The sequence below is a fragment of the Petaurus breviceps genome, unplaced genomic scaffold (genome assembly GCF_028583685.1).
Source record: "Petaurus breviceps papuanus isolate PSGF00001 unplaced genomic scaffold, PetGlider_PUasm1.0 81, whole genome shotgun sequence".
In the NCBI taxonomy this organism is placed as follows: Eukaryota; Metazoa; Chordata; class Mammalia; order Diprotodontia; family Petauridae; genus Petaurus; species Petaurus breviceps.
In genome coordinates this window covers 3,676,399-3,703,750 of record NW_027186546.1, presented here as the reverse complement: position 1 = coordinate 3,703,750, position 27,352 = coordinate 3,676,399, and the positions used below count along the sequence as shown (strand labels likewise).

The window sequence follows — 27,352 nt, the reverse complement described above, 5'->3', positions numbered from 1 at the left end:
AAGCTGAGGATGAACATCTTTGTGTGTAGCTGAGGTGGTGTAAAGGAGAAGGTCATAGAAAATAAATATATAGAGAAACAGGGAAGTGACAGTATTTAAGGGTGTACCATTATGTATTTTGATGTATAAGGGCAGGAATCAGGTGAAAAAGAAAGACTGAAAGCCAGGCACAGAACTCACTGAGAAAGGTAGAAGAGTGTCTTTGGGGTTAGTAGATAACAGCTATCAGAATCTTGACTGGTTGATGAAGATGGACTAAATGAACCTGAAGGGAGAGAGATTCCTGAGTGATTTTGGTAGAGGGAGAGTTTGGCAGGTATTCATGAGAAATAAGATTAGATGAGTCAGATGCAGTCCTTAACAGAATAAAAGCCATATGAGAAGCACCCATGATTAAAACATGTATGTGTAGATATACACTCACATATATAATTTTATGCCTCATTGTTTGCTGCTTTAGTTCTCACATCTTTGGTCTCCCTGGAGGTATCAATGAGAGATGGGGAATTGCATATGTCACTGGCCATGCTGCTGCTTGATGAGGGGGGCTGTCCTGCTACTTTATTCCTTTCCAAATGATCTTTCCCCTTCTTGAATGTGATATGTCTTTTTAGTCTTGTCTCAATCCAAACCATGTGATATTTCCTTGCCTAAGGACATGAGCAAAATCTCCAAATCCCAGAAATCTATACACGTCCAGAACCTACCCAGAGGATGCATTATAATAATGAGGACATCACATCTTTCTAAGGGCTTAAAGAATATATTTTTCCTTGTCTTTGCTTTTATCATCATTTTTACCATGTTTATTCTATCTGAATTTTCTTTATAAGATAGTCCATTTCCAAATTTAATGATAACATCTTGTAGTGGGAGAAACCACTTCTAAGACTTCAATTCAAGGATTCTTCTTTTGATCAGACAGCTAATTTTAGTCCTGACTATGCCTAAGGGAGAACTACTTAAATTTCTTTATAGCTCTCTTTCCTTATCTTCTCATTGGAAAGGCTAGGTGCTTTAAATGAGTTCTATAAAGATTCAAGAGAGCTGCAGGGCAAATGACAAGAACAGTAGCATTCTTGGTTTGGCAGAAGGCTAGCAGATAACTTCCAAATGAAAGAGTAATTGAGAAACTTTTTCTGAAGTTAAGAAATTCTTATGGGGAGTCCAGGTAGCACAGAGAGTAAGAGCACCAGCTCCAGTGTCGGGATGACCTGGATCAAATCCGGGCTCAGATACTCAGCACCACACCCAGAAATAACTGGCCATGTAACCTTGAGCAAGTTACTTAATCCCGATTGCTTAATAAAAAAAAAAAGAAAGTCTTAGAAATGGTCCTTATTTGCAAGACCTGGATGGACTTTCTGAACCTGAGGAATCTCTTCCAATAGTAAGTAGGTCTTTGTGTTATTGAACTACATGTAACTTCTTACTATGAATAATAGTAGCACCTATAGTATCTGTAGATTTTTAAGTTTTGTAAAGTGATTTATAGATGTTTGCTGAATCTGCCACAGAGCAGATATATACAGGTTCAATATTAAAATATAAAAAAAAAAACTAATGTCTGAACTCGAATATTCTCCTAATACTTCCTTTTTGTTTATATGTGATCTAATTCTCACAGAATTTTATGATCATAGTGTTCTCTCTTAAAAATTAGCATGCTTGAATAACAAGAGTCTCTTAATCACTGCTTACCAGCTTGCTATTCATTTTTTCCCCCAATTTATAAGATCTGGAACTTTCTATAGAGCCTCTGGGTGTATTTATACAATTTAAAAGCATAAACAAGATTACCAACTGAATCAGAGTTACTTTGGCAGTTCTTGGAATACTAAACTTGGCAAGCTCTTCCTTTCATTGTTGAATATGTTCTTTTGTGAGGACACATATAACAGATGTCATACTAGCCCTAAGTGACTTCAATGGGTTGTACAATTCACTTGCCAATGTTATTGGCCACCTTATTCCTCAAATTGGCATGTAGAGGGAGAACTAGTTGACTGTGTGTTACTTCCTGGGCTCATCTACCACCAAAACCATGGTTCTTTAATTCAGGGGTCATCATTGGGTAGAATTTTCAAATTAGACCCATCCCACAGGAGATGAAACTCTCATATTTTGATAGCCTTCAGAGAAGATGTTATTGAAATTCTTATTAAACCATTCCCAAGACTCTCAGGAAAACTTTCTGGCAAAACTTAAATAACTTTTTAGAAGCAATTTCCACACACGTGTACATATACATGCATTTTACTTTACAGAGTACTTTATATACATTACCTCATTTGATCCTTACAATAACCCTGTGAAGTAGAAAGTACAGGTGATATTAACCATATTTTAAAGATGAGAAAACTAACACTGAGATTGCTTGCTTGCCCCAAATCAGAGAACTGCAGTGGAACCAACACTTAAAACCAGTTTCTTCTCAATCCAAAGCCAGAGCTCTTTCCTCCATCTCTCTCTTTTTCTCTTTCTCTGTTTCTCTGTCTCTGTCTCTCTCTCTCTGTCTTTCAGTCTCTCTCTGTTAACCTCTTTGGTCACTTTCCACTTAGCCCTGTTTTTTTGTCTCTGGGTAAAAGAGTCTAACTCTTTTAACTACTCTCTATTTCTTTTTCTTGAATCTTCTTAGTACCTCTCCTCTTAACCTTTTACTCAAGTTCTGGAGTCTGAGACTTGATGATGATGTTTTAGTAATATCATCACCATGGATCTATAAGCTACTCAATAAATAGCTGTTGAATTGAATCGCATTTAAACTGTTTGTTTCCTTAATGGCTTCCCCCCTCTATTAGACTTCATTTTCTCTGTTTAAGATTAATCTGCCAAGGATATTTGGAATCTAATTTTAGCCTCCAGCTTGATGGTCATAATAAAGAAAGGTGTTGCAGATTAGTAGTGAAACAATAAACTGAACACTCTGTCTAGACTCACAGGGGCTATAAATTTTTTCATCTTGACTACTTTCATCTTTCAGACATCTAGAACAGGATGTCCAATAGACATCTAAAATTCAACATATCCAATAATGAGCTCATTGTTTACCTTATAACTTCCTTATTAGTGTAGAAGGTAACACCATTCTCCCAGTACATTAAGCTCACAATCTAGGTATTATCTTTGACTCCTTACTATCTCTTACCTCTTGTATTCCATATCTATTGCAAGGCCTATTGATTCTACTTTTGCACTATCTCTTGAATATGCCTTCTTCTCTCTCCTGACTCTGTCAACACTCTTATGGAGGTTTTCATAATTTGATTCCTGGACTACTGAAATAGTCTGCTGGTGGATCTGCCTGCCTCAAATCTCTCCCCATTTGAATCTATCTTCTATTCAGACTTCAAAGTGATTTTCCTAAAGTCTAGGTCCACTCCTCCTTCATTCCCACTCAAAAAACTCCAGTGATTACCTATCACCTCCAACATCAAATACAAAATCCTCAGCTTGACTTCCAAAGTCCTTTATAACCTAGTCCTCTTCTACCTTTACAGTTTTCTTATACCTTGTTCCTTACCACGTAGCCTTAGATCTAGTAACACTGGCCTTCTTACTGCTTCATGAACAAGACATTCCATCTCAGAGCTGGGAATTTTCTCTGGCTATCCCCCTTGCCTGAAATGCTCTTCCTTTTCATCTTTGCCTACTGGCTTCCTCTAATCCCAAACAGATTTCTGTCTTCTACAGGAAGCCCTTCCCAAATCCTCTTAATTCTAGTGCATTACCTTTATTATTTAACTTCTGTTTAGCCACTGTATGGCTTGTTTGTACAAATTTATTTGCTTTTTGTCTTCCCCGATATATTTCAAGATCTTTGAAGGCAAGGATTGTCCTTTGACTCTTTTTGTATCTCTAGTCTTTTGCATAGTGCCTGGTATGTAGTAGATGCTTAATAAATATTTATTGTCTGACTGACTTTATGATTTTGCAGTCTGGTGAAGCCTATGGACTCAGTCTCAGAATATTTTTAAATGCATCAAAGTATATAGGATTACAGAGGAAACCAATTATATTTATATAGTTATCAAAATAAATATTGTTTAAAATTTCAGGTTCCCAAGATCAAGATACTGTAAATCTCACATTATGGATAGGACCCCACAACTCTGAAAAGTTTGCCCCAGGCAATCTTTTCAAGTGAGATAAGTGAATTCTCTCTGTTCCAGTCTATTCTTTCTGAGTCCCTTTTTCCACCAGGGCAATGTTCCTCTCACTAATCCCCTTTGCAAGTTTACAATGTAAACATGCTTTCTATTGTGTCAAGATATACTACCAGAAAAGAATCTCATGTCATTTTTTCTAGCATTAGGATAAATATTTTGGTCTTACCTCTCGCAGGTATTATATTTGAACCCTATTCTTAACTGTAGGGAAAAAAAATTAAAGACTCTATTAAGTGCATTAACTAATATCAACAGCATCTTACTGACTTTTATGTTCAAACTTCTTGAGCTTACTTATGATGTATTAAAAGTTGCTAAGAGTCTGTTTATCTTAGAATGGTACATTTGTAAAGGACTCCTGGTCCTTTGACTTTGGTATAAAATAATATTATGCTCAACACCAGTCATGGCCCACTTCAAACTAGCCTTCAATACTGGCCAGGATTAATAATAATATCTAGCACTTATATAGCATTTGAAGTTTTGCACAGCATGCTAAAGATATCATCTCATTTGATCTTCACAACAGCTCTCTAAGATAGGTGCTATTATAATCTCCATTTAAAAGATAAAGAAATTGAGACTGAAAGACATAAAGTAACTTTTCTAGAGTCTCACAGCCAAGTTAAGGGTCTGAGGAGGAATTCAAACTCAGATCTTCCTGATTCCAAATCTATCACTCTACTTGGTCACCTCCAAATCTAACATCAATCTACTTGGTCACCTCCTTGCCTCTAAGAATCAGAAATTAACTTAGTTGATTTCCTAGGACTATTATTTTTCAGCAATTTCCCTCATGTTCAACTCTGTGACCCCATTTGGGGTTTTCCTTGGCAAAGATACTGGTGTGCTTTGCCATTTCTTTCTCCAGCTCTTTTTATAGATGAAGAAACTGAGGCAAACAGGGTTAAGTGACTTGCCCAGGTTTACACAACTGGTATCTGTGGCTGGCTTTGATTTCAGGTCCTCCTGACTACAGTCTCTTCTCTTTAGCTGCCACTAAACTGCCCTGGACTTATTATTCATACTCATTCACCTCAGAACCAGAACTGAGGACAGTGAAGTAGATCAATTAATATCTCATTAATGTTGTTTATCCCGTTGGTGGTATGTGCACCTTCTTTGTGGAAATCATCAAGCAAAAACACTTGACAGGGATATATTCTACCATAACTAGCTCTGCATAATTGCTTCACTTCTGTTTGCCTCACCTTAAAATGAAGGTATTAGAAAATATCATCTCTAAGGTCTTTTCAAGCTCTAACTTGCCGATTCCCAATGGGGTAGAAAGAGTTGGAGGCCTGGGGGCCTTCTCCAGCGCCCATAAATCATATTCCTTCTGTCAGTCACCACCTACTCCATCCTTGTGTGAGGCTGGCCCTGGCAGTTATGATACAGAGTCACATCTGGGTATCATTCATACATTAATAGTTATTTTCTGTTTTGATGGTAGATTACACCAAGTTCAAGCCATAATCTTTTAACTTCACTCCTGTTTAGTTTCACCTGCCAGAATAGAGCCTAGAGGAATAAATGCATTTATCTATGGAAACCATTTAAAAAGAAATAAGTTGGGCTAATATCAATCATCACCTCCTCTATATCTAGTAAAGGAATCTCTAATACCAGTTCTTTAGGTTATCAGGCGAGAGTTTGAGCCATGTTACTTTTCTTTATGAATGTTCATTCTTTACTGAACCATAGTTGTGTAGTAAGCTCCTTGTGAGTAATGATTGTTTCATTCATTGAATTTGTATCCTTACCACCTAGCACAGTACTAAGAACATAGTAGGCATTTAACAAATGTTTGTGGATCGATTGAGAGCCATGTGACTTCCTTTGCCATTTGCCTGGTGGTTTACTTTTCAGTAGTACAGGTTAATATGCAGTGTGGACTTTCATTTCCAAAATCTGTAAGAAATGAGAGGCAAATGAACATTCTAAAAGAAAATATATAAAATATGAACCTTCTGCTTTATCCAGGTATACTACATGTTTTCAGGTTGAATATGCTCCCTATGGCTCAGTGCTGAGGGAAGGGTAAGTGTGGAAAGTGATGATAATAGAATGTGTGGTTGGGTGATTAAAGAAAAAAAAAACCTAGCCATATGGGTGATTTAGTCTTTAGTTTTGTTAAAAACAATCCAAAGCACAGGAAAATTCTTTTTTAGCAACATAGGAAACTTTTGTAAGTATTTACTGAATACTATGAACATGGATTGTGAAAAGAGATCACCAGACAATAAAGTCTAAATCCAAGAAAAAGAGGAATAAACCAACTCAGAAACAGCGAAAATAAGAGAGATTGATTGTGCTTGCTTTTGATATGTTGTTAGATCTGCTATTGATGTGAAATGCTTCCTACACTCCATCATTACTGGCACTATGTATTCTTTGGTGATAAAAGGAAGGGAAAAAAGGTACTTACATGAAGCATTTTTAATTATCTGTTAATTGGATGAAATGGCAATTAAAGTGCCTAAAGGCCAAATGCATATTCATAGATTGTCTTCAAAGACTACAATTACCAAAGCACATGAAAGAGATTATGAGTTAATATTGGATTGTGAATTGGGGTGGGGGAGGAAGCCTACAAGTTCAGTGATCCATCCCAAAATAGCTGCTAAAATTAATTTGTCTCTCTGATTTTATATGACTATGTGTAGTGCTACAATCTGCCTAAAAGCACTGTATGTTTGTAAAAAGAATCTATTCCATAGAGGGGTAGTCCATTGATAATTTTCATGAAGTCTCCAATTATATAATACTTTAAAAAGAGGCATAAGATTTCCCATCCCATCTAAAGTTTATATATTCTTTTCCATGACACCTACGTGTCTAATATTATTTCTACTGGAAACAATAATTTCTGCTTAGGGTAAGAGCTCAGTGTAATACTCCTTTGGTGAACTTTTGTGACAGAATGAAAATAGTTAACAGTAGTTAATAAAAATTTCCTTTTGGGGTTGGTAAAAACAATATGCAAAAGAGATTTTGTAACTTGAGCTTCAGTTTTCTCTCTGACTTGAAGAACAGAGGTTGAAATTTTATTCTTAAAACAACTCTTTCTTTATTTGGTTTCCTGTTGGCACTATAGTAAGCAAAAACCTTCATTTGTCAAAGCCTCAGATGGTTGAATACCATAAAAACTTTATGCTGAATCTCTTCTATGTTTCTGGGGGGTGAGGTGGGGGAGAAAGGTGTTTATTACATGAAGAATTAACAAGTAGTAGAGATTATAGAAGAAAAAAGAAGTAAAGATAGGAATGTATCAGCCAATGCACCTGGATTTTCTTTACTGTTTCCCTGACATTGAGGCCAACTCAAGGCCATTAACTGAGATACAAATACCAAGGCATTAAGAGTTTGGAATGTCTTAAGACTCAAGTGCTCCAAACAATTAGGGATAGGCTAACAAAAATTATTTTCATGAGTATTTTGAAATTGTAGTTTCAAATGGCATAAAGCTTTTCTACCACTATCACTCAACTTCTGTTTTCAAAATAGTTTAGTGATTAAATTCCCACAGACTGTACTTATTCCTGCAGGGACATACAACTCAAATTAGGAGACAATCTCATTTTCCTCTCAGTTTAGAGGGATAATTCTAATAGGCCTTATCCATGGCCAGCAGAGCTATTTTAATGCTTCCATAATCTAGGAGGTAAGCCATTATAAGTCCACTAAAAGATACCAACCAGTATAAACTCAAAAAAACACAAACACACATTTGAAGAGAGTTTTCTCAAGATAACTCACTGGTCATAGCAAACACTCTTTTTTCACCTACCCAAAAAGTGACTGTACACGTGGACATCATCAGATGGTTAATACAGGAGTCAGAGATTACATGCTGTGCAGCAAAAGTGGAGAAGCTCTAGACAGCTAAAACAAGACCTGGAAATGACTGTGCCTCAGATCATGAGCTTCTTATTGCAAAATTTAGACTTAAATTGAAGAAAGTAGGGGAAATCATCAGACTATAAAGGTATATGACCTAATTAGTATCCCTTATGAATATGAAGTGGAAGTGTTTAATAGATCTAAGGGATTAGATCTGGTAGATAGAGTGCCTGAAGAACTATGGGTAGGGGTTCACAATATTGTACAGGAGGCAGCAACAAAAACATTCCAAATAAAAAGATCAAGATAGCAAAATGGCTTTCTGATGAGGTTTTATAAATAGCTGAAGAAAGAAGAAAAGCTAAAAGTAAAGGAGAAAGGTAAAGATATATCCAACTGAATTCAGAATTCCAGAGAATAGCAAGGAGAGAAAAAAGGTTTTCTTAAATGAGTAACATAAAAATAGAAGAAAATAATAGAATAGGAAAGATAAGATATCTCTTTAAGAAAATTATAGATATCAAGGGAACATATCATGTAAAAATGGTCATAACAAAAGACAAAAATGGTAGGGATTTAACAGAAGTAGAAGAGGTTAAGAAGAGGTGACAAGAATACAAAAACGAAGTATAGAAGAAAGATCTTAAAATCACCAAGGTCTTAAAATCACGCCAATGGTGTGGTTACTGATCTAGAGCCAGACATCTTGGGGAATGAAGTCAACTGGGCCTTAGGAAGCATTACAAAGAGTAAGGCTAGTGAAGATGATGGAATTCTGGATGAGCTATTTAAAATCCTAAAAGATGATGCTATAAAGTGCTGTACTCAGTATACTGACAAATTTGGAAAACTCTCCAGTGGTCATTGGATTGGAAAAGATCAGTTTATGTCTCAATCCTAAAGAAGGATATTGTCAAGAAATATTAAAATTACTGAATGATTCTGCTCATTTCACATTCTAGCAGGGTTATGCTTACAATTCTGAAAGCTAGACTTTAGCAATATGTGAACTGAGAATTATCAGAAGAGCAGGCTGATTTTTGAAGAGGCAAAGGAACTAGAGACCAAATTGCCAACATTCATTGGATTATGGAGAAAACAAGGGAGTTCCAGAAAAGCATCTACTTTTGCTTCATTGACTACACTAAAGCCTTAGACAACAATATGAAGCAAGTCCTCAAAAAGATGGGAGTACCAGATCATCTTACTTGTCTTCTGAGGAACCTGTATTCAGATCAAGAAGCAGAAGTGAGAACCAAACATGGAAGAACTGATTGGTTCAAGATTGGAAAAGGAGTACAACAAGGTTGTATATTGTCACCTTATTTATTTAACTTATATGTAGAATATATTATGTGAAGTGCCAGGCTGGATGAATTAAAAAACAGAATTAAGGTTGCTGGGAGAAATGTCAACAATCTCAGATATGCAGATTGATACCACTCTAATGGCAGAAAGTGAAGAAGCCTCTTGATGAGGGTAAAAGAGGAGAGTGTAAAAGCTGGCTTGAAGCTTAACATAAAAAAATAAGATCTCGGTAACTTGTTCCATCAGTTCCTGGCAAGCAGAGGGAGAAGAAATGGAATAAGTGTCAGATTTTATATTCTTGGGCTCAAAGATCACTTCAGACAGCAACTGCAGCCATGAAATTAAAAGATACTTGTTCTTTGGAAGGAAGGCTATAGCAAATATCAACAGCATTTTAAAAATAGAGATATCATATTGCTGACAAAGGTCTGTGAAGTCAAAACCATTGTTTTTCTAGTAGCAATGTTTGTCTGTAAGGGTTGCATTCTAAGCAAGGCTGAGGACCACAGAATCGATGCTTTTGAATTGTGGTATCGGAGAAGACTTTTGAGAGTCCCTGGACAGCAAGCAAATTAGTCAATATTGAAAGAAATTAATTCAGGCTATTCACTGAAAGGTCAAATACTGAGACTGAAGCTTAAATAATTTGTATGATGAGAAGACAGGACTCATTCTAAAAGATCACTCTGATGCTGGGAAAAATTGAAGGCAAAAGGAGAAGGGGAAGTCAGAGGATGATATGGATGGGTCATGAAAACAATGAAGATGAACTTCTACAGACTTCAAGAGATAGTGGAGGATAAAGGGGGATAGTGCAATGGTCCATGGGGTCGTGAAGAGTGAGAAATGACTGAACAGCAACAACAACAAAATGATATCAACTATATAGGCCAAATGCAGAAATGTGATTTTCTTGAATAAGGATTATTCAGTCAGTTATAAAATGGAAATCTTTGCCCAATATGGAACTTTATAGCTAGGGAAAAAAAGTGACCAAGGAATCTACTGTGGATTCAGACTTCTTTGAATGCAAATCACACACATCAATTTCTGGGGAAAAAAAAAAGATGAATGCATGATTGTTGCTAAATACAGTGATTGCCCTGTTTGTCTCACACATCCTACCTTTGAGTTAAAATATTCTGGTGAGGAATGTTTTACCCACATAAACTGCTACTACATCTTTGGGAGCTTTTTCTTGTTCATATTGTCCAAACTTCTGGTTCTCACAAATAGTGAGGGTCTCCACTTGAAGACTTTGATTTATGAAAGGTTTTTCTTGGGCATCTAACTGACTCAAGATATTTATATTACTGGGAGCTTTTATCTAAAGCACTGCTGTTTCTAGCTTGGGCGTAAAGATTCGTATTAACTTAAGCAGTTTTCCTCTAGAGAGCTTCTGTCGACCTGGCTCGTCTCTCCTTGATAGTTTCTGACAGAAATGTTGCCAACAAGAACATGCTTGTGGTATTCCTGGAACTGCTGTGTAAAACTAATTTATTCAAGGTATTTTGAGGTCAAATACTGAGAATGATCTTCTGTTGGGGATTTTTTGCTGAATATACCACGATACACACACATACACACACGCATGCACGTACACAGGTACACACACGTACACACACATACATGTGCTTACATATTTTCTAACCTTGAGTTTTCCCAAGGATAATTTGTAACTTAGATGTTAAATGAAGAAGCAGTGAACTTCTACAAAAGATGTTTTGTTTGTAAGGCTTTTGATCGATTGACTTATCAGTTTTATGAAAGGCTCTTTCCCATGTAAACAGTACTGAATGTTTCCTATGTAATTTTTTCTCAGTTGGAAGAGGAGAGGTAATTTAGTTTTGTCAAGTATTCAGTTATGGTGGTTGAATTTTTCAAACCCTGCTCAATATTGTCCCTTATTGAAAACCTTTATAGATTTCTAACAAAATTGCTATTTGGAGGTAGAAAAGGACTTCTAAAATGCTATACACTTTTGAATGTTCATAGAGATAAATGTTGATTATTGAGAATGATACTACACTTCAATAACAGTTGATTGACATTGATAGTTCAATCACCCTGTGATTTAATTGATGTGGGTTCTCTTTACAATGCTGCAGACTGTAACCTGACCTTTCTGTCCTGTGCAAGGTTTGTTGCTGTTTTATGGGCAGCCTCTGTTAGCTCTTTTGACATCACGTGGATCTCAGTGGAGCACATGTGCTATTGTATGGTATGGAATATATTACTTACTGTCACTACATGTTTGGCCATCTCCATTTTTCATAATATATTTCTGAATAAATCCTTTATGCTGAATGATGAATGTGTTTTGAAAATGGATATTTTTTTCTGGTAAGATATAACCTCCTGCAATAGCAATGAATGAAGCCATTAAATTGTTTTATAAATTAAACACAATAGGGAAATTATGGAAAAGTAGCTCTAATCCTTTGAATTGAAATTCTCTCAATAGTGGTTTTATTCATATATTCAACATTTGGAATCACAGAATTTCAGAGATAGAAAGGACCTCAGACATAATCACATGCTACCTGGACTAGAGTAGAAATCTGGCCTTCAAATTTATCCAGCATGTTCATCTTTCATTTGAAGGCCCATTGTCACCTGAAGCAGTCTGTTTTATTTTTGGATAGCTCTAATTATTGGGAGATTGTTCTTAGTGGAAGTCTCAATTGATCTTTCTATGATGTCCTTTCATTAATAGTGTTCATTTCTAGGACAACTTGAAAGACATTTCTAAGTTAGTTCTTCATTTCATAATCATGAAAATTCTGTCTCACATAGGTTAAACTAGTGAATTTGATATGTGTTAACCCTGTTGGATTTGGAATAACACTCCCTCATCCAGTACTAGTTATTTGATTCCTAGTAGGCCATTTAATTTTTTCTGGGTCTTAGTTTGTAAAATGACAGGCTTAGTTAGACTCATCTGATCCTTGTCTTTCTCTTTCAACTGTAAAATTCTGCAAACAACTCATGGTCAGTCTGTGAATTCCTAGGATACACTATACTTTAGGATACACTGAGTATGTTAATAATAATGATGGTTTTCATCATGCTAGTGATAATTCCTATCTTGGAATATCTTACTTGGCTTAGATTTCACTAGATTTAATTTTTTTTTCCTAGAACAAATTTTCTTAATTTGGGTTCCATGAACTTAAAAAACGTATTTTATAACTATTTCAATATAGCTGATTTCTTTTGTAATTCTATGTATTTTGTTAGATGCATTTAAAAACACCATTCTGAGAAAGCGTTCAGGGGCTTCAGCAGATTGCTAAAGGGCTCCATGACACAAAAAGTTTAATAACACCAGTCACAGGAGTAGATTATTTTTGTAAAGACTATTTATTTCCATTGAATTCCCTAGCAAGAAGACCTAAGAATTCTAAGTTAAGTTCTGTTCTTTTTTCTTTACTTGTTTCAGACTCTGCATTTCCACTGGCAACATGCCCTCCATGCCTGGAATGCTTTCCTTCTACTCTTCAGCATCTTAACTGTCCTGGTTTCTTTCAAATTTCAGATAAAGTCCTATGTTCTCCGAGAAGCCTTTTTGTCAATCAGTCAATAAACATTTTTTGAGTACTTAACATGTGTATAAAGTCTTCCCCAGTCATTCTTAATATTAATGTCTTCCATCTATGTTTATCTTCAATTTGTCATATATAATATATAAAGAAATATATAGAAAATTATATCAATACAAAGGATATTAACATGTACATATAGATATATCTATATACATCTCATTCATACATGGTTATTTGCATGTTGTCTTTTTCCTCCACCTCACATTCATTAGATCAGGAGATCCTTGAGGGCAGGAGCCACTTTTCCTCCCTTCTATTTTTTTATCTCCTGCTTTTAGCATAATGTTTGCTGCATAGTAGGTGCGTATTAAGTGCTTGTTGAATTGACTTGACTTATAGTGAATGTATTTGTAGAAAGGAGACTGTCAACCTACCAAATTTATATCTTTATGTTATCACAACATTTCAAATCTTTTTGTTTCTTCTTCCCATATGGGATTATACTAAAAATCATCTCAGACATGCTTGAAGATCTATAAGACAGTATATGAATATATATATATATGTGTGTGTGTATATGTATTCACATACCTACATATTTATGTGTGTACACATATATATAATGTCCCAGAAGTCTTAGTGCAGTGATAATCTATATTTGACATGCCTTTATATATATATGTGTGTGTGTGTGTGTATATTTATTTAGATATTCCTTTCCCCCCAATAATAATTATTTATTTTCTGTCCTACCTGACTCTCCACTATTAAAAAAAGGAAAGAATAAAACCTTTTAACAAACATATATACATACATATATATATATATATATTCAAACATGCACACATGTGTGTGTGTTGCAGCAAGCACCCCAGCATCCCCAGGGTGGCTACAAATACAGGTTCTTAAGTCTGCTTTTCTAAAGGAAAACAACTCAAAGTGGATTACCAATCTTGCTTTAATCAATCAAACATATCATTTACCTAGTTCAGGGGAAAAAGGTCAGCACCCTGAACTTCAGAGAATATAAACAAGTTACAAGCAGAAGTTACAAGCAGACAGAGAAATAGATCAAGTAGACAGACCTCCAACTGTCTGACCATTAAATCCATACCTAGTCAGTTACCAGAGAGGGAAGCAACAACATCTAGGTTTTCAAAGCCGGGGGGATCTAAGGCTACCCAGAGTCTTGTCTGGTCAAATCGCACAATGCTTCTCAAAGTGAGCTCCAAAACAAAGTCTCACATCAGGGATTATATAGCCTTCTCCTGGCTCAGAGAACGTCACAACCCCTTTGACCCACTGCCCAATCACAAAGCACTAAGGTGTGGGCATTCCTGAAAAACAAGCCTCCCTCCACAGGCTCCAGGTGCACTTAAGCCTATCAAAGGGCCTAGGGGCAGGGAAGATCTTAAATTCCCATTCCTATAACAATATGTATGTATATATAAATATATGTACATAGTCAATAAAATTCTTCTACATGGGACATATAAAAAAATCTGTTTCACTATTCATCTTGAGTTTATCATCCCTCTATCGTTGTAGTTGGCATTGAGTAGAGTCAATATATAGCTTTGATACCATATTTAAATGTCTAATAATCCTTATCTTACAAAAGGCAAGAAAAAACAAAAAGCATTCCATTTCCTAGAATGAGTGAATGTGAAATATTTATCTCCTCATTTCTTCAATTCAAATGAGTAGCTCCTTTATTATTACTAATGAGAAAACTTGTAGAAACTATTATAAAAATGGAGAACAAATGGGTAAGTTGACCAAACCACCCCAACCCCCAATGAAAGTATGTAAGTGACAAATGCTGGGTCCTGATGTGTTATTCAGTGGAGAATATGCAATCATTCCCATCAGAGGCATGAATTGGGTGTGATGAACATGACTTAGACATCACTCATAAGAGAAATGCATGGTACAGGAAATCCGCTTGAGAAATTTGATCACATTATATAGGGCTCATATAAACACGCTAAGCTAGTTGGAATCTGATATTTGAGTAGCCAAGAGCTTAGTGGTAGAAGATGAGGGCAAGACCTTGAGGAGTCTTGGGGAGGTTGAAGCAAGCACCTTGGTCTCTCCCCCTGATCCCACACATACACCTCTGGGCTAGAGGAGCCCTTGTGAACTGGATGATTCAAAAAGGATATGTTCACCACTTTCTAGACCATTTGAGTTAAGATAGAATCTATCTTGGATAGCACTTTATGGTTACTAAGAGTTTTAAATATATTACTTTCATTTGACCTTCATTATAACTTTGTAAGGTATAAATTACAAATAATTTAATTCCCATTTTTCAGATGAGAAAACTGAGGCTCAGAGAGATTATGTGTCTTTTCCAAGGCCACACACATACTAAGTGGTGGAGTCAGATATTGAACTCAGATCTTTTAAGTCCAATTCTATTTCCACTACATAGAAACAGAGAGAAGGGTTTTAATCCTTTCTCTGACATTTACTACCTGTATACATTTTGGCAAGTCATTTAACCTCATAATTATCTATAAAATGAGAAAGTTGGATCAGATGATTTCTAATCTCACTTCTGACTCTAAAACAAAAAACAACAATAAACACAACACTTAAAATTCATAATCTGGAGAGGCAAGAAATGGTAGAATAACCTGCTCTTTTTCTTTTTCTTGTTTGGTTTTGTTTCCTCTTTCCCATTGTTCATTCCATCTGATACAATCCTTCTTTATAATCTGACTAATGTCTAATGTGAAAGTATTTGCAGATCTTATACCTGATTGTATGCCACCATGGGGTGGGGAGGGGAGAGAGGGGGAGACAATTTGAAACTCAAGGAATTGTGGAACTGAATCTTGTAAAGTAAAAGTAAACAAACAAATTAATAAAGACCAATTTTTTTTAAAAAAAGAAATGGTAGAATATATATATACACAGATCCAAAGAAAGAAAAAGTAACGATTGATATCCTCAGTACTTTGAAAACCATAGCATGGAAGGAGCTAAGATCCTCTCCCATAAAATATCAATTAACATGATCGGAGGCTATGTTAGTGGAGTGGAAACTTTTCAGGTTCTATTATATTGGAAAGGGTTTGAGTAAATTCCAAGAAACAGAGTGAGTCTGCTTCCTAAAACTGGAGAGGATTGCTATTAGTTGACTGGTCACTTAGTGATGGATTCTTCAGTTATGACAACTCATGCAACAAGGGAAAATGCAAGATGGCCCTCAGTTCTGTATAGTCCTCATCTACTTAAATGGAAGGATAGCTAACAGGTTCTCCTTGAAGAAGCAAATAAATCAGTTGGTTTTGGCATACATAAAAAGAAAACCCAGTAAGAAACACCATTTTATTGGACATTTGGTTTTTTCTACAGCCAGGTCCCAATAAGTACAAATAACAAATTCCCTGAATAGTCCCATTATTCAAATTCACACTGCACATTTCCATTGGAACCAGCTATCATTTTTGCATAATTATAATTTTAAACAGTGTGAATTTAAATACATGGGATCACTTTGTGGGACTCATTATTCTCACCAATTAAAACTAGCTATATTTGCAAAAAGACCACCATGAAAATTGGAGCCTTACCCATCATCATCTGCTGAAGAAAATGAAGGGTTAGGGAAATTCAATTCAAATTAAATGAGATAACATAGGTAAAATACTTTACAAACCCTAAAATCCTATATAAATACTGGATATTTATCATCATCATTATTATTATTTAAATGGAAAATATCAAAAAATGACCAATTCTCAAAACTTATTAATTTTAAAAAGGCAACTGAGAAAACATCCACAACTAGCAATCCATTTGACTACTTTCCCATCTATATAAAATAGTTAAAAGAATAGAATAAACATATATTTAGGTTATCCTTAATAAGAGTGTTAGTAGGGAATAAGGAGGCTTTTGCAAATCATATTCTACAACAGACCACATATTTATTGTCCCATCATTGCCTGAAATATAGAGATAACATATGAACTTATCGTGCTAATCGTTGACTATTTAAAAAAGCTTTTGCTTCTTTACATGTCTTTAAAAAAACATCTTTAAAGGCTTCTTTCCAACAAGATAACTTCCAGGCATGTGTCAGTATTATGGAAGATTTCACATTAGGTATGATAATAGAATAGCCTTGTTGGTGACCCTCTGATGAGTAGAATAAGATGGGGCATAAAATGATGGGATCTTTGTTGGCAAAAATGTTTGCTATTGTCAAGGTGATATAATACAGAATCCAAACTGAAGGGGGATTTCCTTTGGGTTACAGGATTCCATAGATCTGCTGTTTATGAAGGCTATGCTAGTTGTGTTAAGGCCCAGAACACTGTAGAGTTTCCTGGATGAGAACAATAACCACTCAGATGAGTCTGGCCTAACTATCCATACAGGAAAAACCAAATAGATTAAGAACGCCTAGTGTCCATTTATGACATGCTGTTATATAGACAACCTATAGAGAGCTGATCCCTGAATGTTTAACACCAGGTTCATTAGCCCTTCCCAGAGTGATTAAGGATAGTTTGTGTGTCTTATGCTGATGCTAAAAATGGAGAAATTGAGCCCATGGTTAAATCAAGTAAGAACGGCACATTATCTTGCCTATGGGAAACTGTAATCCTCTTTTAAAGACCCCATTAAAAAAAGACAAATATTCTGTTGATACTGTTAATAAGACCATACAGTTAGTCTTGGAAGAAACCTAAGAGGTCCAACCCCCTCATTGCAGAGATGAGGAAACTGAAGTACAGAGACATTATGTACCTCACCCATGAGTAGACATGAAATAAGTTACAGAAACAAGATTTAAATTCCTTTGATGCTGGATGCATTGTACTTCACTACTTTCCTATATTCTCTATCATATGTAATGCTACATGCACTGGAGAATTAAAATTGAGTATTACTCAATGAATTAGGCACGTGATGGGTGCAAACAGGCTGTAGCCCATAATCAGCAAGAAACTATGGAGATGAGCCAGAGTCAAGCATATCATCAAGCAATGTATCATCAAAAAGATAGACTGGTTATGTTATAAGAGCAAAAACCAAAACCAGTTATGAGACAGCACATGTGCTCCAAGCAATCTTCATTATGTAAGCAAGAAAACAAAGAAGGGGCATAGGTCCATGGTTGGACATCATGTGGTTAATTTATGTGAAGACATCTGACTGAATGGTCAGACATTGATTGGTTGAAATCTGTATCAGTGGAGGGAATGTAAATATTGATGTGATTACAGATTCTATTAAATGTTAGAGTGAGCTCCTCGTGTGCAAGGACTGTCCATTTACTTTTATCACGTACCAGTTCACAAGTCTCTTACATAGAAAAGACAAGACACAGGGGCTTCTCAATTCCAGTTCTAAATTGATTCTAACAAACAAGGTTTCATATTTTCCATTAGTATAGAGGCTCAGGTGTCTAATGTGAATAAAAAAGATAAGCATTTTTAAGAAATACACATTAACTGTAAACATTGGCATATCCAAACCTGCAGTCTTCCCATCATCCCCTATTACTATGATTTTTGTATCTTGTTCTTATTTTGGCTTTTCTAGAATAATACGATTTTCAATGCTTTAGCAGTTGGAACATACATTCCCTAGAAAAATGTAGTTCCTAACTTTTAATCCTTTTAGTTAACATTTTAAATGCATCTTGTCTCCAGTGATCAGAGAAGCTGGCTTTCATTTTGGTTGCCAGGATTGCTCTGGGTTATTTTTCACATCACACTTTTGGTAGGTTTTCTTTTTTAAGTTCTACAAATACTTTCTTACCCTCAGAGAAGTCATCCAAGACTTTGTTCCTACCTTCAGTCTATTTCCAAGATCCAATTTATCCTTTTGCTCAATGTTCCGAGACAGGGAGAGTTAACATGGGGTAGTAGAAAGGACGCTGAGTCTGGAATCAAAAGCCTGTAGTTTGTGCTCTTCCATATGTGACCTTTGAGAAATTCAGCAGGCCACTTTCCCTCTCTGGGTCTTGGTTCCTTGGGCATAATGCAAGATGGTCAAATAGTAATTCTGAGGGATGAACCTTTCCTATCTTGATGGTTACCTATGGGGTTTGAGAATTCCTGGACTGCTAATTTGGTGCATCCTACTTCCATTAATACAGGGCTTCACAGGAGAGAAGAATGGCACCATTAGGATGATGCTGCATCTGGAAGACCTGAGAAAGCACAAACCATGTTTGTCCTGGAAGGCCAGAAGGAACTTATAACAGGGAATCAGGTTTGAAGTGAAATTATCTTTTTTCTCTTCCACAAGACAAAGTAGACTTTCCCTCTCAGGAAAATATAACAGATGCAATAACGTATTGTTTTATGTTTTAAATATTCTTAAAGTACACATATTTTAAACATTGTGTGTGTGTGTGTGTGTGTGTGTTGGAGAAAAGAAATAGCTGTTTTATACATATCTACTTCATATACTGAGTATCTTTTCTAGAAGGGACTTTGTTAATTGCTTTTAGGAAAGACCCTAAAAATGAGCCGTATACAAGCATTGTTGTAGAGATTTTCCCCATAACTTCTTGAATCCCTGGGGTAGAGGCATAACTAGCCAGAAAATAGAAAGGGAAAAAAGCATTAAATTGCCTCTTCAGGATCAGGCTCCCCAGACCTGAACCCAGTTTGTGTGAGCCCAAAGCTGGAGCCCTTTTGTGGGAGGGAGCACATTAGAGGTCAGAAATAGGAGGGATAACTTCACTGAAGTAGAAAGGAGGAGACAGGAATAGTATAAGTAGGGACAGAATGAGAGAGTGAATGGAATTAATCTGAGTTGTTTTGTATGTGTGGAAAAGAAGATATGTAGCATTTTGGAAAAGGTAATAGAAAAGAAATTAGGAATTTGGGGGTTTTATTCTGAGCTTTGCTATTATTATATGTGACCTAGAGTAAGTCACTGCTTTTAAAGCTACCTTTCATCCAGTCTCACTCCCCTCATTTTACAAATGAGTCCCAGAGGCATTATGTAAGCTAACAAAAGTAATACAGCAAGTTAGTAGCAGATCCAGGGCTAAAAACCAGGTCTTCATCCTCCTAATCTGATATTATTCCCACTACCATGCTTCTCCTCCTTCAGCTCTGTTTCCTCATTCATAAAATGAGAGGTAACCTAGATAATTTCTTCCCTTTATATTCTATGTTTATATAAAACAGAGTAGCAGCTGGAATCTAATTGAAATTGTCTCAGATCCTAAGAGTTGCAAGAATTTGAAACCATTGAGTCTAATTTTGGGGATAGACACCAGGCCAATGTTTTCAGTAATATAGGCAGCCCCCTGGTGAGGAGACTCCCTCTACTAAAGGATGTCATTACCTTCTCTGCAATAGACTTGCCCAGTTGAATTGAGGAGTTGATAACTTGCTCAATGCAAGATGCGGTGCCTGTATGCATGAACTTAAACTTAAACCCAAGTCTTTTTGCCTCTTAGGTAAGCTGTCTATCCAAAATGCCATATTTTAGATGGAACTACCTTCTGAGAAGTTTTCTCCTACTTAATTTTTCTTGTTATGACCTCTGGTGCCAAAAAACCAAAACCAAATGTCATCTCTCTCTTCCATATGACAGCCCTTTAAATACCTGACAACACCTTCCATGTACCCCTTAAATCTTTGCCAGGCTTCCTCAGTTGACTGAACTGGTCCTCACATGGCAAGGTCCTCAGGTCCTTTCCCCACCCTGGTTGTCCTGCTAAGGACCTTCTCCAGCTCATCAATGTCCTTCCTCTAATGTGACACCTGAGCTCCATCCTTCCGATGGTAGCATAGTACAAGAGAACTATCACCTTAGTAGTCCTTGGTACGCTGTGTCTCCTAGTGCAGCCTGATATTGCATTAGCTTTTCTGGCTGTCATGCTTCACTGGTGACTCATAATGATATTACAACCTACTAAAACCTCTGGATCAGTCACTCTTTAGTCACAACCCCCCTATTTTGTAATTATGAAGCTGATTTTGAACTCAGTATCAACACATAAGATATCCCTTTTAAATGTTCAGTTATTAGATTGGGCTCACCATTCTAGGCTGTAAATACCTTTGGATGCCTATTCTATCATCTATTCTGTATCCCAGCTCTCTCTCCCAGGTTCTGCAATGCACAAATTTGTTAAGCATGTCACTGATGCCTCCACCTAAGTGACTGACAAAAATACTGAGGTACATGGGGCAAAGGATGGAACTTGAGGGAACTCAAAGTCTCTTTCTAGCATCAAACCAAGAATGATTACTTTGGGTATTTGGCCATTCCTCTGCTTCTGAGTTTGTCATTAGGACTCTAAATGAAGCACCACCAGTGCTAGTGTCCACCACTCCATTTCCCCCCATGACTAGTAGGAGGGACTTTGTCAGATGCTTTGTTGATATTTAGATTATTTGTATTGATAGAATTTCTCTGATCTACCATTTGTGTATTCGTAGAAAGGGAAATGAGCTTCATCTGGCATAAGCTTCATAACTTTATGAAACTCTATTTCTTCATGACTGCTGTTGTCTTTTCTATAAGTATGCTTCGATCTCTTTAATTTTACATTTAAATATGTAAAATATAAAACTACATTTAAGAAATTTTGTTCAGGAATCAAAGTCAAGTTCACTGGTCTGTCATTTGTAGATCCCATTCTCTCTCTCTTTTAAATCAGGACGTTTTCTCCTCTTTAGTCTATAATGCTTCTACCATTCTCGACAGTCTTTCAAATATCATGGAGAGTGGTTCAGAAAACACACCTGCCCATTCTTTCAACATCTTGGGATGTAGGAGAAATTGAAAGATTGCATAGAGAAGATTGGCTCCCTTACAGCTTTTGGTAGAATTTTGATCCTCATTTGTTTGCTTAAGTTCCTTATCTCTGATATGGGGAGAGTGAGTGACCCTTTTTGTGCTTACATTTCATGTACTATGGGGAAATGGTATATGTCCAATGTGATTCATTAATATTTTTGAAATCACATTTTCACTTGGGAAGCTAAAGAGAAGAAAGACATATAAAGTCATTAAGAGGATTCATGCTTCAGACATGATCTTGTGAATAAGAAATCATGTCAGGACAATTTACTTTCCTTCTCTGTTAGAATGAGAAGACATGCAGACAAAGATGAGACCAAATACCTGAAAAACAAACATCTTTTGTTCCTCATGAAATTCTCGGTGGCAAATTGAGGTCCAGCATAGAAGGTGTTATGACAAGAATATCATGACAAAGAATATATTAGCAACGTTTACCTCTGTGGGATAGGCAGGGTAAATATTAGTCTCACTTTACAGATGAAGAAACTGAAACTCTGAGATATTAAGAGCCTGTGTAAAGTTACATGGCTAGCAAGTGTCAGAAGATGAATCTGCAGCCTTTTCTTCTGATTTCAAGTTTAATGGACTTTCTTGTGTACACAAGAGTGAGAAAAAGAAATGAAAAGCCAAGTAAAACAATATTTTATTGGATTAAAGAGAATAAATAAAGATGTAGGAAGTTATGCGATAAGAGACTGATTAGAAGAAGAAGGCAGGGCATAGATTAGATGAAGGTGTTATTTTTATTTACTTTGGGTTATGAATAGGTATTCACTTAATATTGAGATTTACTCTGTATACTGTCGTACAAAATGAGACAGTAATTTCTTGTACTAGGATTAATTCAAAGCACAATCTCTTTGATAATCAAGAATGAAAGATTAATGTTAGTTTTTATTGTAACATTCATTGCCCAAATTCATGTACGTATGGATAGGCCTTCTGTATCAAACTTAACAAACCTATTCAATTTAGTCTTAGTAAGCCATCATTTTGGAGTATGCCTATAACTTGAGAATCAGCCCGAACTAATTTAAATAATGTATTTCTGAACAGAATTGTCATAGTGTTACCTAAATAGCTCTAGAATGTGCACAGTCAAGAGACTGAAATCAGGATAACTTGATTAGAGAAAATGCCATTTGGTGCAAAACTTTTAAAATAACCTTACTAGGTATCAATTGTCATTCAATCCTGAGAAAGTAGGCAACAGTGTAATAGCAAATATAATAGTGAAGTACTACTAACACCTCAGAGATCAGCCCATTGAGGGTATGCTACAGCTTTTCTCCTTTTAAAGGGCTGAACAATTAGGGAATTGATATACTCTGTCCAGTGCCCATAGTGCCATACTTACACCTTCATTCCATTCCAGAGCTACGCTGGGTTCCATCTAATGTCAAGTCCATTTTTCATTTCAACATAAGAATTACACCCATTGAATCCATCTTTATAATAACTGGTTGTCAAGAGAAGTGATTTCCCTTTGATTATTTTCATAATTCACATTTTAAGATATCTTAAAACAGTGATTTATTCTTTTTAATTAAATGTGGAGGTCTGAAATAGCTCACATGGTACTGTGGTTTATTTTCTTTAAAGTGGTTGGTGCACATGACTCAATCAATGTTACCTTTTTTAAAAAAATTCTTTATGAAGTTTAAAAAAAAATACACCCTAGAATTCTTTTATCAGTACATTTTTGTACATTGAATCATAATGACATCCCAAACCTTTGAAATATGGAGATGCCTGCTTTGATGGTTCACATCCTTACCTCCACAATTCTCTGCAAAACTCATTTTTCTAACGACTTAATTAGGAAATTTGTTTTCCACCAGACATTTTGTTCAGGTTCTGAATGTAGCCTATTATCGATACAGTGTGCTTATTGCTACATACCTATACCATTACTCCATTCCAGCGGTAAACTGGGTTCCATCTATTATCAAGTCCATTTTTCCTTTCAACATATTCATGTAAGGGTAGCATGGGATCTAAGATCATTCAAAGATTTTTAGGGAAAATAACTCTACTAATTGAATTCTGTCCTCCAGACATATAGGAATAACTGCTTTTTGTTAGTTTTGTGATCTGGAGAGAACCAAGTTTCTACCAATTATACACAGTAATAGAATCATCCTCTTTTAAATATTTCAAGTGGCCCAAGACACTCAGCATTACATTTTCTCGCAAAGAATTTTTTCTTTTCAGAAAGTGATAAACTAACACAGCATTGGTAAGCTAAGAAAATTAGCATGCATCGGTATATCCTCTAAAATAAGTCAGGATGGTCTTCATAAAAATGAGGCACTGAACCATGATGAAATTTAAGAAGCTAACTCTATTCCTTCTACTACCTTTTTGTCTGTTTGTGGCAGGTAAATTGAAATTCTTTGGAAGTAGTCAGATGACAGTGTTGTAGTAGATGTTCATCCTTCATTTTTGAAGAGGGCCAGTGACACCACAGGATGATGTCTTGATTTGCTTATGAATTGGATTTAAGTGAGGCAGGGTTGTACAAAGTCATCAGCCTCATTCTTATAGTCATTAAAAGTCTAGTGACAAGACAAAAGTCAAGATGATTGGAGATAGCCCACGATGCAGTGGGCTGACCAAGCTCTAAATGCTCCATAGTGCCTGCTTCAACTACCTTCATGGCTGTTGGAACAAACTGTTCTCTGGATGTAGGAGATGAGTGAAATAGGAGACGTATAAGAGAAAGTGAGAAAGGATAACATTTAGAAGTTTCAAAAGGGCTAGAGAACTTTTTGACAGCTTTAAATATTGTTGATCCTCTCTATGAGACTGGTCTGAGGTTATGTGTATGTGGTGAATGATTTACAGTGTGACTTGGCCGACATATATACTTAGGCAGCCAATACTGATCACTACTACCATATCAAGCTTGAGGCAATCTATACTGATGGTTCACACCGGAATGAAAGGATTAGTCACATTGCCAACAGTTCATTTCACAACTACAGACATGACCCATGCCATCTCCCATTCGGGTATTTTACAAGTTTTTAAAAGACCAGATTTATGCGGCAGTTGTAATATTTGAATTAAGAGTGGGAAATGAGAAAGGGCTGTCATAGCAACCATTTATACTTACATCTTCAGGAGGGCAGGTAAACAGTCATTTGGTCTATGGCCAAACAAGATTTTTCCATTTCAGCTTTAAAAAGAACCAATAGATAAATAGCTCCTGTATTATTTTAACTCCCCTAATAAAGAGGATTGCAAAATAATAAACCTAGCAATTTCTCAATGGTTTCCATTCATTCTCAAACAGCAACATAAACTTCATGTTATGCAACAGTGAAGGAAATACAGAATTGTTTCCCTATATTTCAAAAACGTCACAAATTATTTGAAGATACTGAGGATCTCTGCTCTTATGACACCCAGAGTCATCCGTACCTAAAGGACACAATTATAAACTGGCACATTCCTTCCTAGGACAGACCTGAAACATATTCTTCTTAAGTGTTCTCTTTAACTGTCTGTCTCCTCCAAAAAGTAAACAACAACAACAAAAACAAAACAGCAAAGCAAAACATAACCATAAAAAATCCTTCAGGTAGCAAGGTGGCACTGTATCTGGAGACAAAAATCTATGTTCAAAACCAACCTCTGATATATATTCTGAAGGTAGCTGTATGAATTTGGATCAGTCACTTTAACCTTGGTTTGCCTCAGTTTCCTCACCTGTACAATAGGGGCAATAATAGCACCTACCTCCCGTGGTTTCGCTGAGGATCAAATGAGATAATTGTAAATGCTTTGCAGACCTTAATTTGCTGTATAAATGCTAGCTGTCATCACTGTTGTTGTCGCTAGTTGGTTAGCTTTTCTCTCATGCTCACAGTAGCTATGACAATACAGCAGTTATTGTTTCTATAACTAGAAAAACAGCTCAAAGCCTATATCAACATTATCGTTTCAATGTGACAGTGAGGTACCATGGAAAGAGGACTGAATTTGCATCCTATCATCAGTGTTTACAAGCTATGTGACTTGGAGAAAGCCATTAACACTCTATGAATCTTAATTATTGACAAGTAATTTCACTTCAACTGAGTCCTCTCTCTTTCTCTGCCACTTTCCATACCACCTTCCCCCCTCTCTGTCCCTGTCTATTTGATGTGAAGATGGGCCCAGGATGAAGAGACCTTACCCATGACTCACCTCTTATCCTGCCTGTAGCCATCTCCCTAACTCATCCCCAAGTTCTGCAGTAGATGTGCACCTATCTCCCAAGTCTCTTTTCAGTTAACTGTCTCCCAGGTCTTGCACTAAAAGGGGAGGGAAAGAGATTACATTATACATAGTAAATTTATATTTATAATTTATTATTTTACAATTTTCTCATTTGTAGAATGAAAAAATGATGGCTCATCTCCAAGGCCCCCTCTAACTCTAAGGTTTTTATGCATTGTCACTTCCATGAGTGTACTCCCTTTAAATGTCAATAGGCAGTGCCCAGAAACCAGCAACTGCTTCACTCTGGTCTTCTTTTCCTGTCTTTTGCCTTCAAATGCCCATTTCTTCTTCCAGATGTAAAAATACCAACTTATAATGGCTGTCTTAACTTTAAACTCTTAAAGTCAAGATTTACACGAGAGCAAATCTCCACCTCACCCCTGCCCACCAGATTTTAAGTGGAATTTACCAGGATGTACTTATTCTTTTGATATTCACTTAATTATTGGGTTTGGACCTACTTAAGGTATGGCTACAGGCTATCAATCAGTTTGGAAATGCCCTCCCTCAGTTTGGTGATGTCACTAGTCAATAGCTGCTTCTCACTGTTGGGTGCCCATAGTATCTCAAGGTAGTAGTACACAAACTAGTTCACAAACTAGGTGTCATTCTTGACTCCTCATTATCTCTTCTCATTTTGAATCTGTTTCCAAAGTCTGTTGATTTCACCTTTTTCTTTGATACTGCCACTTCCCTAGGGTAGGTCTTCTTTTCCTCATGGCTAGACTATTATAATAGCCTGATGGTTGATTTGGTTTGCCACAAGTCTCTCTAAACTCCAGTCCATTATCTACTCAGCCACCAAAGAAATTTTCCTAATAATATAGGTATAACTACATAACCCTCAGTAAGACAGACTCAATAAACGCCAGCGGCCTCTTATCACCTACAGGATTAAACATAAAACCTCTGTTTGGCCTTAAAAATCCTTCATAATCTATCCCCCTCCTACTTTTCCAGTCTTCTCATAGCTTCCCCTCCCCCCCCCGCCCCCCCCCCCCCCCCCCCCCTCTCTCCCCCTCCCGCCCCCCCCCCCCCCCCGCCCCGCCCCGGCATATAGTCTTTGATCCAGTGGCACTGGCCTCCTGGGCTATTCCATGAAAAAGCCTGAGCATTTTCACTGACTGTCCCTCATGCCTGGAATGCTCTTCCTCCTCATTTCTACCTTGTCTTCCTTCAAACCCAGGCTAAAGTCCTACTTTCTATAGGAAGCTTTTCCAGATCTCTCTGAATTCCAGAGCCTTCCCTCTTTGGATAATTTCCTATTCATCCTGTAAATAGCTTGTTTGTACATAGTTCCCATCTTGTCTCCCCTATTAGATTGTGAATTCCTTGAAGACAAAGACTATTTGCCTTTCATTGTATCCCTATCACTTAGCACAATGTTTGCCATATAGTTGTAAGTGCTTAGTAAATGTC

General features: G+C 36.5%; 1 long non-coding RNA gene across 1 annotated transcript in view; it reads left to right on the top strand.

Moving 5' to 3' along the window:
* Positions 1–1,049: 1,049 nt before the first annotated feature.
* Positions 1,050–27,352, top strand: part of LOC138176075 (uncharacterized) — a 44,924-nt gene continuing 18,621 nt past the window's right edge. The window contains exons 1-2 of the long non-coding RNA XR_011172155.1: positions 1,050–1,390; positions 18,990–19,105. This is a non-coding gene — a long non-coding RNA (uncharacterized lncRNA). The remainder of the gene's footprint in view (positions 1,391–18,989; positions 19,106–27,352) is intronic.